This window comes from Podarcis bocagei (genome assembly GCF_964188305.1).
Source record: "Podarcis bocagei genome assembly, chromosome: 10".
Lineage (NCBI taxonomy): Eukaryota > Metazoa > Chordata > Lepidosauria > Squamata > Lacertidae > Podarcis > Podarcis bocagei.
Genome location: NC_138135.1, coordinates 41,629,132 through 41,643,210, shown reverse-complemented (window position 1 = coordinate 41,643,210; position 14,079 = coordinate 41,629,132). Strand labels below are relative to the sequence as shown.

Here is a 14,079-nt window from a genome sequence, read left to right as displayed (position 1 = left end):
ACAAAAAGGGGAAAAGTACACACATATAAATAAATGTTAGAAAGGCACAAGATCAGACACAGACAGCCAAAACATTAAAATAATAATAATAATAATAATAATAATAATAATAATAATAATAATAATTGGGACTCCTTGTGCTCTGCTCTGTTCCCCCTTTCTTCCCTCCCAGGGTGGCCCTGCCCTCTGTCTGCCCCTCAGAGCCAGCATATCACATGAGGCTGAGCCTTGGTGGCTTCAGTCTCTCCTCCTTACCTGCTCTCCAGCAGTCACTACAAGCTGCCCAAGGGAAGAAGCTGGAAGAAACAGCCACGGAGAGGCCATGGGATCCTCTCTTGCAGGCACAGTTACCACCACCACCACCACTGCTTGTGACAAGTGCTGGCTCATTCTCTTCCCCAACTTCAGCAACAGAGGCACTTGCAGGGGAAATAGGGACATCCCGGGGAAGGTGGCTCATCAGGAGTGAACTTTGGTCTTTCCAATTTCAGCAGCACCTTGTGTGAGGACAAAATTTAGTCCATTCTGCTCTATTCATTATGCCATAGCTGTGATGCACCATGGCACCACCTAGGCTTGCCGCCCAATGTGGAGGAACTGGTCACACTAAATTCACCCCCTGCTTGGCAGGGGGTTGGACTCGATGGCCCTTGTGGTCTCTTCCAACTCTATGATTCTATGATTCTATGATTCTATGATTCTATTCTATGATTCTATGACCAGTGTGGTGTAGTGGTTAAGAGCGGTAGTCTCGTAATCTGGGGAACCCGGTTCACGTCTCCACTCCTCCACATGCAGCTGCTGGGTGACCTTGGGCCAGTCACGCTTCTCTGAAGTCTCTCAGCCCCACTCACCTCACAGAGTGTTTGTTGTGGGGGAGGAAGGGAAAGGAGAATGTTAGCCGCTTTGAGACTCCTTAAAGGGAGTGAAAGGCGGGATATCAAATCCAAACTCCTCTTCTTCTTCTCTGGTTTCATAAATCTACCTTTGGGCATTCTCAGTGTCTGACTACAGACTGCTGCATGGCATGCACACCTTTTTGGCCCTTAAGCCTGATCACGCTGGCACAGCACGTTCTCAATGCACCGGGATGGTACCCCTCACGAGGTACCACCTCACAGAAGTTCTTTGAATATGCAGCTTCTCTCGGGGTTTGTCCTTGGGATGTTGGGGCCCACTTACTTAGTGTCAAGGCACCTGCAAGCAACTCCCTCGGCCAGTTGTCCAGGAACGTACAAAGACAAGGAAAAGTTCCTTACCATCCACTTTTTATTTGGTATTTACAGAGACAGACTTTGGAACACAGCCTCTTGGACAATGGCATTGTCCTGAGTGACTCTCTACCCCTCTTCTTTCCCACTTCCTCATTTGTCATCAGCATCATCTCCTCTACAGGTGCTGCTACATGCCCTCTGTCTTCAAGTTCTTTGCTTTCCGGCTTCTGGGAGGGGGCGGGGTCTGGAGTCTTTTGAAAGACACTGTATCCATCAGCTGTTGTCCCCCTGGTGCTTCCTCTTTCTCCTCCTCCTCTCCCACTATTTCCCAACTGTTCACCTCATCTGCCTCTGAGCTGTGACCGCCCTCAAACCCCTGTTGTAATTCTGAACTGTCTTCCTCTTCTCTGGGAGGGTCAGGCTGGGGAGGTGTTCTCCACCATTCTTCCTCTGCCCAGTCCCTGACACTTAGGATATAGGCAGTGACATTCATGGCAGAATGAGCTCTGCCAACCTTTCAGATCCAGGCCACTAGTAGAAGGGAGTCCTCAGCTTATCAAGGATACATCTACCCTCATCTGGTTAATCACTGCTTGATCTACTTTAAAACTTTCAGTTCTCTTAAATGCTTGTGCTGCAGTAGCTGATAATAAACTTGACAGAATACCCACATGCCTATGTGACTAAATATAAATAGGGCCATGGTATGTGGTTTAATCCATAAAATAGTCAGTATTTTGGCACTTCAGCAATCCATTTTCATTGGGAACTAATTTGCAGAAACAACATGTATCTATGAGCTGTGTATATAATTTTTTTTTCAGATCCAATTGTTTGTTAAACAGCTCGCTGACTGATGTTTAGTTAGATGAATTAGCAATTTAATAAGTAAAGTCGTAATGGTTTTTGAACAAATGGGCCGCACAGCTTTTGATCCATTTTCTTAAAACAGGATGAATGACAGAATGCATTTGTTTTACAAAACAGGAGCTCTTGGCTAGTGATCCCAACCACATTTATTTGTGTGAGAAGTCCATGACAGGATAGATGAATGAACCACTTGACTTCCAGTCTATGTCACTTTTGTATAACAAGCAATAATCCAAGTTCTGGGAAACATTTTCATTGGTTATACAGATAGGAATAATTACCCTTGTAAAGAAGAAGAAGAAGAGTTTGGATTTGATATCCTGCTTTATCACTACCCGAAGGAGTCTCAAAGCGGCTAACATTTTCCTTTCCCTTCCTCCCCCACAACAAACACTCTGTGAGGTGAGGGGGGCTGAGAGACTTCAGAGAAGTGTGACTGGCCCAAGGTCACCCAGCAGCTGCATGTGGAAGAGCAGGGACGCGAACCCAGTTCACCAGATTATGAGTCCACCGCTCTTAACCACTACTCCTTTTCTCCCCTTTCTGTTTCTTTTTTCCTGCTTTTATATCCAGATCATAGAATCTTAGAACCATAGAACTGCAGAGTTGGAAGAGACTACAAGAGTCATTTGGTTCAACCCCCTGCAATGCAAGAATCTTTTGCCCAAAGTGGGACTCAAACCCAGAGCCCTGAGATTAAGAGTCTCATGCTCTACCAACAGGGCTATCACAAATCTTCCTTTTTAAAAAAATATATTTGTTTCTCCTTGTGATACACTTTGACATTGATCCATAACTATCATATTTCTGTCAGGTAATATGTATAATGTACAATATGTCATGATGGAAGACAGACAAATTAGCATGTTTCTGGACTACCTGAGTTTCACACATGCAGTCATAAATCTGTTGCATCCTGTTTCCGTGGTAAGCTGCAGATTTATTTTAAAAAAAGAAATTCAGATAAAAATTTCTGATTTAAGTATTATTTAAATACATATTTATCACACTTCCTATCAAAGTACATGACAGCACTGGAGCTGGCCTGGCACCTTTCTGCCCACTGAATGACCTGTTTAGGGGCTTTTTGCAGGATGACACAGATTGAGTTTGGCAGGACTGAGGAGAGGGACACCTTGTCCTAATCCAATGCCCCCTGCAGTCCAGTGCAAATCACACTTATCTTAGAGCCAGCCTCATGGAATAGGATTTACTTCTAAGTAGACATGGTTAGATTTGTACTGTTGTTCTGGGAGGTGTGGATTCAGTTCGTATTGGAATTTCTCAAGTGTTCCTGGCCCAATACAGCCAGCATCACTTAGAGCAGGTTCATAAAATATCATAGGAGCCAATTCCAGAGGGCTTGGGCAACCGCAATAATATAATTGTGGGGGCTGGCACCCACAAAATCAATGAGAAAAGCCAACAGGCGGCAGCACTGCCTCCGAGAGAGAAATAGTTCAGCTCCACCCTCCACAGCCAGCCAGCAAGGCATACTTTTCTGCGAGGAGGAGCTTGGACACAGAGGCAGTGACGGTGCCCCTCCCCACAGAAAAGGGTGCCTCCCTGGCTGGCTGCAGAGAGGAGTAGGAAGAAGAGGTGCTGACCTAAGCAACATGGACATGTGACATCACACACACACACACACACCTGCATGTCACACGTGCTACATACAGCTGTGGGCGTGTGATGTTGCATGTCCATGCTGTGGTGGTGGGCACCGACAATTCTGAGGGCGAGCTGGCACTCCTGTATGATATACCCCCCATGTCAAGACAACCAAAAGTGCTTACACATGATGACATATGTGTAAGGGCACATCGTCAGAAGTCCCTTAGTACTTTACCAAAGAATCATAGAATTGTAGCATTGGAAGGGACCAAAAGGGTTATATAGTCTAACCCATGCAATGTAGGAATCATAGCTAAATGATCACTGGCGGATGTCCACCCAACCTCTGTTAAAAAACCTCCATCGCCGGCTCCTCATCCTTCCCTGCCTGCCTGCCCCCAGGGGTCACCCAGCCCCAGAGCCCAGCCTGGCCTTGCTGCATCTCCAGAAGAGGCCGACAACCGCAGAGTAGAGGGCCCCAGGTAGGGCCTACCACACACCAGGTAGAGGGCCCCGTCTGCCTTCTTTACACTCCTGAGGGTGCATTCCTGAGGTTGGGCTGCCCTTCCGCCAGGCTACACTTCGGCCAGCCAGCACTTACTTGCTCATCGCTCAGTGTGCCAAACACTCCAAATGGCAGTGGGAGTCACCCAGGCCCACAGTAAGCAAGTGTGGATGGAGGGAGGTGGAAATGGGGCAACCCCAATGTAGTCTGGCCTGGTGCTCCTCTCTGTGGGCATCTGGGAGGATTCACCCAACAAAGGCAGTGTTGGCTGGCCAGGCTCCCCCATGCACAGGTGGGCAGGCGGTGCAGCTTGGCTCTGGTGGTGGGGAGTCACTCTGCTGACATTGGTGACTTGCCTGCCCTGGGCACCGGCAACCCATGCTATGCCACTGACCCATAGGATCAATATATGAGGACCAGTACCTCATTTTTCACACCCAAAAAAGCACTGCCTAAATGTTGCAGTTTCTGGGTGGTACTGCATTTTCATTGCATTTCTATTTAGGGATGCATGGACTCCAAGAAAAATGTTGTAGTCTTTTCAAACTCTTTTTTATCTCCTTCAGCTTATCAAATGACTTTTCTGAACTGGAACCTCCACAGTTGCTTTAGCATTTTGCTTTAGGCACAATCAAACAGTAGCAATATGTGCTGCTTGGTTCAGCTTATAAGAAATGCTACAAAGGGAGACTTTCCTGCCATTTTTTCCTATCCTTAGTAGATAACCGTTAGAAAGAGTTTTAAGACCTGGTCTTCAGTGGGCTGCCTTTGTGTCCTTCTGTGTCTTGAGACCAACAAATTGGAAATGATTGCTAGAATCAAGCCATGTAATTAGACAGCATAACATCTAATATACTCCTTTTGTCAGTGCGCCAGAGAGAAATTTTCTGTAAATGACACATTACACCATAAAAAACCCACTTTCAACAGGCCTGTTAATGATGATAAATAAAGAACTTGTGGAAAATCAAGCAATTAATCCATTGGAAGCTTTCCACTGGAGTCACTAATAAGGCATCAGGAAATGCAAACACATACATAAACAAACCCTTTGTGAATAAACTGTTTTAGATTATTACAGGGGGTTTTTTGGGAATAAGCACCCCTAACCTCAGCAGTAATGTCTTTTATGCCATTAAAATAAATCAAATTATTCATTTAAGAAAGATGATGTGCAAAGCAAGTTCTTTTTATTAGAAAGTATTAGTTACACAGATGTATAATTTTATTTTGTGGACAAATCAGATAAGGCAGCTACATTATGTTTTTGTTTATTAACCATCAAATAATGCATTACAGGCATAATGCACTGCTGGTAATAAATGCTGAAATTTAGAATGTAGGAGGATATTATTGAGTAATTCAAACTGAGGCTATGTTAAGTAGGACACTCTGTGAAATAAAGAACAGAAGGTCCTGGCATGATAGTAGGCATAATATTGGATCCATTAGCACGGTAAATGTCCTTTGGGGGTTTGGCAGTCTGTCACTTTGGCAGGTGCAATCATTATTTAACAAAATGTCCCAACATTTCTTACATTTCCCAGATCTGTGTTTTGCACATGCACTCCCTTTCTACAGAGTTGTCCATTAACTGCCATAGTGCATGATTTCAGCATAATGCTAAGTTCCAGACTGTACGGAGCTGAGAGTCTGCACGAAATTGTTGGAAGACGATGGGCCAAAAGTGAAGATACTAGTGGAACTAAAGGATCTGCAGGGAGAGATGGAGGGAGATGGAGATATGGAGGGAGAAAATTGCAAGTGTTTAATGAATTGTGGTGGGGGTAATGGTGGGGGTTATATGTATTTACTGTAAAGTGGGTAATGTCCTGGTTGAAATGTCATTTCCTCATATAAGGAACATCCACAAGTATAAGAAAGATGATAACTTGCCATTATGTAATCTGTCATTTCCCCAGCCAGAAGGTTGAAAGGAAAAGAGAGAGAAGTGGTCATAAATAAGTTCAAACCCAATACAAATATGTTTGACTGGTTTAGACCTGGTAGGTGTATGGATTCTTTACTTTCTTTACTTTAATCTGTTTCTTCCTGTTTTAGCCAAGTAATATGGATCTATCATAGATGCGATGCTAAGATCTTTGGAGAAGGGCCTGGGGAAGGTTGACTGATGTTTTTGAATTCTGCATACACTACTATGTTTGTATTTTGTATGTTTTTTTGTGTTTGATCTGAAACTCAATAAATATTAGAGAAAGAGAGAGAGATTGGAAAAGAGTGCCACAAATGTCTATGCTTTAAGACAGACCTATGAGCTTCTATATGTTGGTGGACTCCAACAGCTTTCACCCCAAGACAACATGGCCAATGGTCAGGTATGATGAGAGTTGGAATCCAGAAACATTTGGAGGCTCATAGGCCCCTCATCCCTGTTCTAATACATTTACAGCCCAATCTTTTAATGACTATCCTCACATTAAACATCATATCAAATAAGAACATTCACAGGAAACATCCACTAAAGCCAGCTAAAAGATAACAAATACTTCTAAAAGCCCATTAGAAAAGGAAAAAATCCAGGAATTGTGCAAAAAACACCCATTAAGGCAACTGGGCTTAGAGAGAGTTCCAGAGTTGAAGTACTACCACACATACAAAAAGTGTGTGCTACTACTCTTTCTTTCCTGCCCAAATTTGACAAATATACGGCTTCATTGGCTATGCAAAAGCTTTTGACTGTGTCAACCACAGCAAACTATGGCAAGTTCTTAAAGAAATGGTGCCTCATCACCTCATCTGTCTCCTGAGAAATCTCTATGTGGGACAAGAAGCTACAGCTAGAACTGGATATGGAACAACTGATTGGTTCAAAATTGGGAAAGGAGTACGGCAAGGCTGTATATTGTCTCCCTGTTTATTTAACATATACAGAGTTCATCATGTGAAAGGCTGGGCTGGATGAATCCCAAGCCGGAATTAAGATTTCAAGAAGAAATATGAACAACCTCAGATATGCAGATGACACAACTTTGATGGCAGAAAGTGAGGCGGAATTAAAGAACCTTTTAATGATGGTGAAAGAGGAGAGCGCAAAATATGGTCTGAAGCTCAACATCAAAAAAACGAAGATCTTGGCCACTGGGCCCATCTCCTCCTGGCAAATAGAAGGAGAAGAGAAGGAGGCAGTGGGAGATTTTACTTTCTTGGGCTCCATGATCACTGCAGATGGTGACAGCAGTCACAAAATTAAAAGACGCCTGCTTCTTGGGAGAAAAGCAATGCCAAACCTAGACAGCATTTTAAAAAGCAGTGACATCACCTTGCCAACAAAGGTCTGTATAGTTAAAGCTATGGTTTTCCCAGTAGTGATGTATGCAAGTGAGAGCTGGACCATAAAAAAGGCTGTTTGCCGAAGAATTGATGCTTTTGAATTATGGTGCTGGAGGAGACTCTTGAGAGTCCCATAGACTGCAAGAAGATCAAACCTCTCCATTCTGAAGGAAATCTGCCCTGAGTGCTCACTGGAAGGACACAGCATGAAGCTGAGGCTCCAATACTTTTGCCACCTCATGAGAAGAGAAGACTCCCTGGAAAAGACCCTGATGTAGGGAAAGATGGAGGGCACAAGGAGAAGGGGATGACAGAGGACGAGATGGTTGGACAGTGTTTTCGAAGCTACCAGCATGAGTTTGACCAAACTGCAAGAGGCAGTGGAAGACAGAAGTGCCTGGTGTGCTCTGGTTCATGGGGTCCCAAAGAGTCGGACACGACTAAATGACTAAACAACAACAGGCTTGTCTCAAGCCATACTGCTAATTAATGAGTCACACCTGGCACTCTCCAATGTTCCAGAAATACCAATAAATATATTGCTACTGTTATCTGAATTTCACATCAGCTCCTGAGTGTTTTGGACATCCTGGACATTGGAAACTGCCTTATACCAGGTCAGAAATATAAAATGGAAGTCAGCCTTAATTACTGAGTCCCAACTAGCATTCTCAAAATCTCTGGAGATGCAAATAAACTCTGCCATAAATATGGCATATGTTGTTTAAAGTTTCCTTCACTATGCTTCTGTAAAGTCCTTCCCACTCTCTATTGCCTCTCTTGCAACCTGATCCAATGAGTCTCACCTTATTTAAACTGGATCTTTTTTAGACATATACCGTATGCAAGACACCCCCCGAGCCTTTTAATAAGCAAAAAATTGGGTTGTTCCAGCATTGTTAGATATAAGATCTGTAAGTGGGGAAAGACTTTCCTTACACTGCTGCACCTAAAGCTCATTGGACTCCCAAACCACAATCCTAATCTAGTTGGATTTTACAAGTGACACTGAAATTCAGTGGAATTTACTGCCATGGAAATGTAGAAGGCGTTACTATTTTTCAAACAGCCCTTTCTATTTTTCCCTATTCCCAATTTTCCATCAATATAATACCTAAAAATTCAAACCTTGTTTCACAGAGACACCCTCATCAAGGGCATATATTGTATTCTCAGAAGTTTGAAGTTCTTTTTTTCCTGAGCATTTAAGTAGGCAGAAAGAAATATTTCTCTGAGATGAATAAGTGAACAGGGAGCCAACTCAGAAAATAATGAATTATCAACCATATAGATTTGTCACTGCAGTAAGGAATAATGGATGCTGCATGCACAATTACAAGTACGTATGAGAGACTGAAAAACCAGCCTGCTTCTTGTTAATTTCATATTTGCAGATTTATTAGGGAGGTAAAGATTTATTCAAGTAAATCCTTCTAATGACACAGACACTAGACATAAAAAAAATACAGTCGGGAGATAGTAACCATGACAGACACAAAGAGAAACTGGAACAAAGCTTTGTGCAAGAGGAACAGAAGTAGCGAGGGGAAGAATACACACACACACACACACACACACACACACACACACACACAATGCATTGTGCTATACATCATACAAAAAATGAACAAATGCCTTTCCTTTAGGAAAGCTCAATTTACATGTTGAAAAACAAATTCTCCCTGCATCATTAAACCTTAGCAAAGTGGATGCATAGTTTGGGATAAATTCTGTTTACTCCATTTCACACACAATTCTACCTCCCCCCCTCTCTCCCCCCCCCTCCTCTGCCCCAAGCCATTGTTTGAAACAATCCTGGGATAGATGAAAAGGCTGAATGGTTACAGTATAAGCACTTGAGAGCTTAACTGATTTCAGTGGGAAAGATTCAAGCACTTGCTGCAGTCTCTTGGGACTTAATGACTGCCTCACTTTGACTGAATTATGCCCAACATTACAATACAGCATCTTTCCCTGTTTGCGACTGAAGCCTGCATAGGAGCTACTGCCGACTCGCTGCAGGAATGCTACTGAGTACCTGAAGTGCTGAACAAAGATGGGTTGCAGAACATGGAAAGCAGCCAATAACGAGAAGCGGGGAGTGTTAATCCTATATCAAAATGTGAAATACTTAACTTTGGGAGCTAAAAGAAAGATAAAGGTCACATCTATACCAGTTTAGCTCTCAAGGAGTCACAATTCTCTAAACTTTTAACACATTACAGTTTTCAGGATTGCTTGGGAGAAGCCATGTGCTTTAAGTGTATCATGTGGGTGGTGTTTAAACCAGAGTTCCTGTAACCTAGAGTGTTGTCCCAGCACTGATACTGAAGGGTACTGTACCACCACAGGGCAATGCACATTTAAGGTTGTGTTTCACCGCAGAATATCAGCTCTCAATTGCCCTATTTCTGAGGGGTCCACTCTGATGAAGTCGGTAGGTTTCCTGTTACTTCTGAGGATGGAGCAGTAAAATGAAGGCAGGAAGCTGAAAGGCTGAGTACCTAGGGAAGAATTGTGGGAGTGAGGTGGAAGGTGGACATGAACTCTACTGCTGGCACAGGTCTAGAGATACTTTGAGTTTCCTAAAGCTCATCTCAATTTCACGCTGAAAATAACTGGGTTTTTCAGGGGGGTGGAATGGGAGAATGGGAGATATTAGAAGGGCACTTGTTGCTCCTCAAATGCATTCATAGCCTATGCTGATACACTTATTAAAAGGGGATGGGAATGGAAGTGTGTTTTGGGGCTGGGAGTTACTCTTCTGTGAGCGGAAAATAGCAATTTTGATCAAATTTTTATCTGAGCTGGATAAGTGTGTGAGGGCTTCAAGCACTCACCTTTGAGGCTACAAAGTTCATTTCCAAGCTGGGATTTGATGAACGTCAATGGGATCTCTACATGGAAATAACCCCCTGGGTTCACCCCTAATTGCCTGCATGCCTGCCAAGTTTTGTAACTGCGAGTGCTCAAGAGCTTTACCCTGGCACTGGGTAAGAAATATTTGGCTGTTTCCCAAGTTGGTCGAAGGAGAGGGTTTTTGTTTGATGTCTCAGGGCTCCTCTTCTGATGCAAAAGTGCCTGAGCCTAGGTCCTGTGTTCCATGGCATAGTCACCTGAACACAGCAAAAAAAATAAAATAAAAAAAATTAGGCATGCCCAATGGAAGTCAAGGACAAGACCAGACTTGAACTCTGATGACAGAGGATGGGGAAGACTGTGGGGTAGCAGCCATGTGTGGAAATAACCCCAGAAATGCCTGCCTCCCACAGGAGTGAGACCCCAAGACATCCTCATCATTTCAAGGTGGGAACACTGACCCTGCACCTTGGAAACCTCCTTGGTGTAGGAAGGCACTATGCTGTACAATCCAACAGGCAGAAAAGTAGAAGGCTTCCAAGCCCCCAAAGGGCCAACAGCTTCTGTCACAGGGGTTGGAGCTAGAATAACCCTTTAGCTACAGAACGATTAAAAGCCAGCTGTTGCTATTGCGATTTCTAGCTTGCTGTTCTGAGTGCCCTGGCTTGTATCCAAATCTTACCCCCTGTGGCAGAGCTTCATGCTGTGGCACCGGGGGGTGGAGAGAAGGGCTGGAGCGTGTCCGGGGGTGTGGCACACCACCTGTGGGGGCAGGGCACCCAGTGCAGGCAGGGGGGCAGCCGCTATGGCACCCCACCAGAATTGCATTGCAGTGGGCGGGGCGCTCCCCCTGCACTCCTCTTCCCCCGCCAGTGCTTACCCCTTCCTTGACTTTCATATGTGTCATCTAACTACACAGAGGGGTAATCATTTGTTGACTACAACCACACAATGAGTTGAAAAGGGATATGGAGAAAATGCATATGAAACAAACTCCCTGATTCTCTTTGTATCAGATTTTTTTTCTTTTTTCTTTTTGCCTTTAAAGAGCATTTTGCACCATGTCCAAAGCTTGCAAAGTGCTTCAGGTGTGACCTGTCCTTTCATAAGCCCATATCACGTCCAAAGTAGCTAGCATCCATATTTGTGAAAGAGACTTTTGAATAATGAGATTTTCCTGTGTTGGAGGATATCAATCATTTGTTGTGAGTCAACCCTGAGTATAAGAAAAATATTCCTATTTGTCTAAAGAAAAAAAGAAGCATTGTACCTCTCTCACCCCAAAATGTGCATGACTCACTTGAGAGCGCTAGATTTCCTACTGATATTGACCTTGAAATGCATCAACTCTCATTTCACCATGCTCTAGCCATTTCAGCTCTCAAATAAAAGACATCTTAGTATTAAAGGCCTCAAGAAACAAAATGTATTAACTAGATCACTTTAATGCTGCCTTAGTAAAGTTGTAACCTCTGTGATCCCCATTATAGAAGAGAATGTATTCTACTTGCTCTTGAATGTACATGGTCAAAACACTTATATCTCAACTATTTCTGTGCTATTGAATTGCTACATTACTTGCTGTGTGTTAGGAAAACAGCTTACTTTGTTAAGTCTGACATGCTTTGAGTATGAATGCAAACATTCTACAGGGCAATACTCTTTACGTCATTCTTGCATAAGGCAGTGCATCTTGTGCTTTCTTAGACTAAGCAAAGAAAAATTGTATCAGGAAAGTTGTCCCCCAAGAAGGGCTTTCATTTCATATCTGTATCAAATGTGTTTACAATGTTACAACAATTCACTTTCTCGGTATTATTCTTCCTTTAAAATCAAGGCTGGGAGACCTGTAGACCTCCAGATGTTGCAGTCCTCCACAACTTCAACCAGCATGGCAAATGGCTAGGGATATTGGGAGTTGTAGACCAACAATATCTGGAGAAGTACAGGTTTCTCATTCCTATTCTGGTAGTTCCAAATTACTAAAGCTACAATCCTGTACCCATATAACTGGGAGTAACCCCAACCAAACTCAATGGGACTTACATCTGAGCAGAAATGTATGGGATAGTGCTTTATAAAGGTAAAGGGGCCCCTGACCATTAGGTCCAGTCGCAGACGACTCTGGGGTTGTGGCACTCATCTCGCTTTATTGGCCGAGGAAGCCGGCATACAGCTTCCGTGGCACGTTGCCAGCATGACTAAGTTGCTTCTGGCGAACCAGAGCAGCGCACAGAAACGCCATTCACCTTCCCGCCACAGCTGTACCTATTTATCTATTTGCACTTTGAGGTGCTTTTGAACTGCTAGGTTGGCAGGAGCTGGGACCGAGCAAGGGGAGTTCACCCCGTTGCAGGGATTTGAACCGCTGACCTTCTGATCAGCAAGCCCTAGGCTCTGTGGTTTAACCCACAGCGCCACCCGTGCTTTATAGTAGTTCTAAATTACTCCGTTCCTTGTTTTTGATCAACACTTAACTTCCCTTCCTGTGAAGTTAACCCATGAATCCAGACTATAGAGTCTGTAGTATTCTTTCAATAGTTATATAAGCAAGACAGGACTGTCTCACGCAAAAGTTATGGTGAATTTGTTATTGTATCTCACATCTGTATAAATGTATTTATTTATTACATTTATATTCCCTCTTTCTTCCAAAGAGCTTAGGATGGCTTCTTCCCCTCCTTATTTTCTCCCCACAACAACCCTGTGAGGCAGTGTAGGCTGACAGATACTTATTGGCCCAAGGTTCAGCACTCCAGCCATTTCAACACATTGGCTCCTTAATTAAACTGCCCACTTACATAACAAATGACACAAGAAGGATTTAGATAAGTACATAATTTAAAGTTAGGAAACTGACCTGTACAAAAAACAGCTTAAATTCTAAGTTTCTAAAATAATTTGATGCAATTTGATGCAATCCAGCCAAAAGATGTGGGACGCGGGTGGCGCTGTGGGTAAAACCTCAGCGCCTAGGACTTGCCGATCGCATGGTCGGCGGTTCGAATCCCCACGGCGGGGTGCACTCCCATCGTTCGGTCCCAGCGCCTGCCAACCTAGCAAATTGAAAGCACCCCCAGGTGCAAGTAAATAGGGACCGCTTACCAGCGGGAAGGTAAACGGCATTCCGTGAGCTGCGCTGGCTCGCCACATGCAGCTTGTCATGGTGCCCACGAAACCCAAAAGTGTCTGTGGACAGCGCTGGCTCCCGGCCTATAGAGTGAGATGAGCACACAACCCTAGAGTCTGGCAAGACTGGCCCGTATGGGCAGGGGTACCTTTACCCTTTACCTTAGCCAAAAGATAAATATCTTTGAGTCCCGTTAATTTCAGTTAGAGTCTCCTGTTAAAATATATCAAAGTTCTAAGACCTTAATTATAACAGGGTTGAATTTTACACCAGAGCTCTGGAACACTAGAATTCACTGATATACGATGAAGCTGATTGATGAAAGATTCAGGACAGACAAAATAAAGTTATTCTTTGCATAGCGTATAGTTAAACTATGGATTCCGCTCCCACAGGAGGTACCCCCTACTTAGATTGCATATCAGCTTTTTGTGCAGATAGTGGGTAATAGGTTGTTAAAATATCTGTGGGATAAAACTTATATTTTAGAACATTCTTTTGGGTCTCATTTGTCAACTTTCCCTGCCTCCATAGACCAACATGTTTTTTAAAAGGCTTAATATTTTCATTGGCTCCTATGCTCCAGTGAAGATGACAGA

The 14,079-nt window shown here is 43.6% G+C and overlaps 1 protein-coding gene across 4 annotated transcripts in view; it reads right to left on the bottom strand.

The window, feature by feature from the left end:
• Nucleotides 1–14,079, bottom strand: part of MGAT4C (MGAT4 family member C) — a 323,744-nt gene that overhangs the window by 232,133 nt on the left and 77,532 nt on the right. The window lies entirely within an intron of this gene.